Consider the following 4,427-nt stretch of genomic DNA (forward strand, 5'->3'; position numbering starts at 1 on the left):
CCTCAGGTCCTAGCCATGTGGCCCTCTCACAACATGGTGGCTTATGTCTTCAAAGCCAGTAGGAGAATCTCTTTCCTGTCTGCTATGATAGACACTTATATAATATAACCTTATTATGGGAGAGACTATTCTATTAAATTCACAGGTCCCACACACACTCAAGTGGAGGAGACTATATAGGGTATGTAGACCAGGGTGACTGAAATCACAGAGGCCACCTTAGAATTCAACCTACTGCTGGTTAGCTCTTCTCCAGACAGTGTTTCAGGGACCTGAGCCCATTAGGTGGCTCCACCATTCTTGTTCTCTGGATTGGGCTATCTCCCTTCTAATACATAATCTATGATTTCTCTCTTTTTTTGCTTTCTCTTTTCTTTTTAAGGTTATTTAAATCAGAATCCATATAAGGTCCCGACACTACTGTAATTGGATGATAAATCTCTTAAGTTTGTTATAATCTTTTTCATCCTCTTTTATTTATTCGTTAATAAGTGGAAATTTTTGTTTTTATTTTGTTTTGTTTTTTTGGTCCTGTAGAGATTCTCTTAGTCTTACTGATATCATTTAACATGTTCTTTTGTCTTCTAAATATGTTGTCATTACTACTAGAGTTTTGATAAAATTCAGGTTTAAATTTTTTTTTCACCTAAAAATACCAAGATCTAAATTCATTGGGAGTTGTAAAATGGAGATATTCTATCATTCCATCTTTGTGTATTAGATGGATTACCTTCAGTTAATGGAAATGAAATGTCTTCATTTTTATTATTTGGTAACCAAATGGTATAGTGCTTATAAGAAAAAACAGTTAGCTTCTTGATTTTAGAAACTCTTAATTTTTGATGCATTATCATTAGATGCTATCTCTTGACTTCCTGCTGTGAAAAATGAGAAACTTACTATACACTCTTCTTTTTCTACTATTCATCCCTTTCTGAACTTCCCAATTAGGTTAATTGTATTATTTTTATATTGTAAGGGTTAATCGTACTTTACAGTATTTTATGACTTTAATTTTTGTGATTTGTTTCTATGTTGAGTCAAAAATGGAAAACCAGTAAATGATAGTTACAAAATTATCATTATGTACACATTATTCATTGTAGAAGCAAAATGTATGTTTGGTTGAGAAATGCAGTTGAGAAATGCTTAAATATCATTAAGACTATTATTTGAAATTGATACCATTAACCTAAAAATAAAAGGCTTTTCAAGGTGGGAGGCCATAAGCATTTATTTGAGATCAGTAAGAATCACTATTTGAGAAGCACTGATTCAGGTAGAAGCCCAAATAATCTTTTGATTAGGAAACAAAGGCAAGGGTACTTATGAGAAAGGGAACAATTACATCGATAGAAGGAAGGCATTTCTATTGGTGCAGATAACATAACATAGTGATGTTAATTCTAAACAATTAAAAACATCTTTCAGTTTGGTAGCCATCAGTCTGGTAGTTATAATATCTGTTTTCTTGTTATCTTTGCAAAAAGCTTTTTGGGACACCGCATTGCTTTAAGTTCAGTCTAAAGATTATTTTGCCCTCTTTTAACATTCCAAAGTTTGAGGTATAAAATGTGCAAGGCAGTTCCTCTGGCATGACAGCTCTGACATTATTTTAAAGTGGCTCTATTTATTAATTTTTTACATTTTCCCTTGTTTTGATCAAGATCTTTCCTAATCAGTTATTAAAAGCATCATTGGTTCTCCATTGTCAGGTGGCTCTTTTGGGTATGTCATGCCATTCTTGAGGTTTCTCATCTGAAGTTTCATAGGCCTCAGTAATCATTTCAAAATGCTGAGCAGCCATTAACAGAGTGATGTCTCTATAGCATCAAGCTATGTAAAATAAAGTTTTTTAACAGCAAACATTTCTATAAAAACAGAATGCTAAGTCCAATTTGTAGATCTGAACTAGAGCATAATACTCAAGGGCAGTTAGCTGAAGATATTAAAGAACCATAATGTGTTAGGGGGCACTGTATTTAATCATTTTTCTTGTGCCTGGATTTTATCTAGTTTCATATTTAATTTACCAGAGGTGTTTTATCTCAGTACAACAAAAGATATTAATAACAGAACAAACCCTACCTTGCTAATATAATGTATGGTCATGGCCAATTCTTTTGTTTAACATGCAAGAAAATTTAAAGATTTATTCTATGGTTGACTCTTTCTGATGTCATCGTAATACCTGCCCAAGGAAAAAGTAATTTTCAAAATCTGGTACCTTTATTGAGTTGATATCATCAGGCATTAAACATTTTTTAACTAGTGTATTACAAGTTGAACATTGTAACCTGTGAAGTAGGTTTAAAGATGATGCCCAATGTTGAGTTATTTTTCTAGTCAGAATTAAGGGGGGAAAAGGAAACAATAATTATTATAGTGAGTGCTTGATCTCTTACATTATTTATGAGATAGGAAGGAATTAAAGTAAGGAAAAAAAGAAAAAAAGGAAAATATGAAGGTGCAAATTATACGGGCTTAGTCTGGAATCTTGGGTTGATTGTCCACACTAGATGTCGTCTGCTTCATTTTTGAGTAACTTTAAAATTTCAAATCCTCTGTTTATTGAGCAGTCTAGTTAAGTGTAAGAGATTTCTTTAAATTGGGAAACATGAATCCAAGAGTCAATATTTCTAAATTCAATCACATATGAATTAGTTAAGAGTACCTGAAATTTTAGAGAGATCAGGTAGGAAGGAAAAGATAAATGTTTTAATTCTGCTTACAAAGGTATAATTGACTCAATTGCTATAGGTCATAGGTAGCTTAGGGAAATATTATTTCTTATATCTGGAAAACAAAGAGCAAAAACTGGTAATATTTCATATAAAAAGTCATAAAATTATAATTATTAGTTCATTTAGTCCCATGTTATTAATTCTTATTGTTCTTGACCTTTTTGTTAGCAGTTTTATGAATCTAATTTTTCCTTAGAGTTCTGTAGATCTTTATCTAGCTCAGTGTTATGTTTTTAAAGTTGTTAGAAACTTGCTTTTTAGAGTACATGTCAGTTTTTTTTAGGTGAATCTTTAAAGATGAAATATATTTGTTAAAATATTTTTTCCAAAATACCACAGTAAAACAAGAATTGTCTGTAAATAATAAAAGACTTAAAAAATGGCTATGATTAAAGATCTAGTGAGAGTTCACATACATACATACATAAATGATATAATTGACTTAGTTATCCATTCCAGTCTTAGTTTGACCATATATATAACTCTTTTTTTTAAGATCCCTTCACCATGAACTTTCTGCAACTTCTGCAAATCTGCAATTTATATATATCTTTCAGGTTTTGTCTTTTCACTTCCTTTCTTATTTTGAAACTATCATTTTATTTTAGGACTAAATTACTTTATTTCTTTTTTCTTCACGAAAAAGATAAAACAAAAATAAAAACAAAAAAATCTCATGTACCTAATATCCTTCCTTATCCAAAAAACATATTCTCTTCTACTTTTCCTCAACAGAAGTGTATCTCCATGCTTCATACCTTTTTCTATTGAAAACACATCCTGTTTTTATATACAATCATTTTATTTATCTTTAATGTTTTTTAGTAGTTCTATAAAAAACCATAGATTTATACAAATCAATTTTGGTAAAGAAACTTATATAGCAGTTTATATTTTAAAAAGGCCACTTTTTTTTCCCCCTCCCTCAATCACAGTGGGCAATGATTTGGTTAGATTCATCAGCAATTATTGTTTCAGTATTTTGTCTTATCTGAAAATGATCTAGATATTCAATCACTTTTATCTTTTAATTTAATTTAGTAAACCTCTAAGATTTCAGTTACCAAAAGATTTTTGAAAACATATTTTAAGTACACATTCCATAAAACAATTATTGCTGAAAAGTTTTACCAAAAACTGTTTTATTCTACTTAACATTATTTAATTTATTAATTCTCAATAATTAGATTATTAATGAAAATTTTATATTAGATAGTCCATTATTATCCTAAGCTATTTTCCTGTTGACAAATCCTGTAACAGAGATAACATAAACTTTTTATAATCTGAGATAAAATTAAAATATATTAAATGTTAACAATTTTAAAGATATGTCTGTTTTAATTAAACCAACAAACTTAAATCAGTTTTAATATTGAATATTTTCCCTATCACATGTTCCTGAGAAGCATTTGGGTAAGTTTCTGTTATACTTAATTATATAAGCACTTAATTTCTTTAAGCCAATTAGACAGAGCTCTTTATAAACCAATTTTATTAATTCTCTGGAGGTAGACATTCATACATAAATAAATATGGACAGACACAACCAAAGATCTGATAGTTTTAATTTTTAAAAAATTTTAGCCAAAAGATAGGTATAATAAGGAAAAATCCATTAATTTGTAATAGTTGGAATAAGTTAAGGTTATTCATTCATATGGCTAAAGCTTTCAGATTTGT

General features: G+C 29.6%; 1 protein-coding gene across 7 annotated transcripts in view; it reads left to right on the forward strand.

The window, feature by feature from the left end:
• LOC102889295 (probable ATP-dependent RNA helicase DDX60) overlaps positions 1-4,427 on the forward strand; it is an 87,559-nt gene that overhangs the window by 1,103 nt on the left and 82,029 nt on the right. The gene's annotated exons all lie outside the window — the stretch shown is intronic.

Source organism: Pteropus alecto, unplaced genomic scaffold (assembly GCF_000325575.1).
Source record: "Pteropus alecto unplaced genomic scaffold, ASM32557v1 scaffold50, whole genome shotgun sequence".
NCBI classification, from domain to species: Eukaryota; Metazoa; Chordata; class Mammalia; order Chiroptera; family Pteropodidae; genus Pteropus; species Pteropus alecto.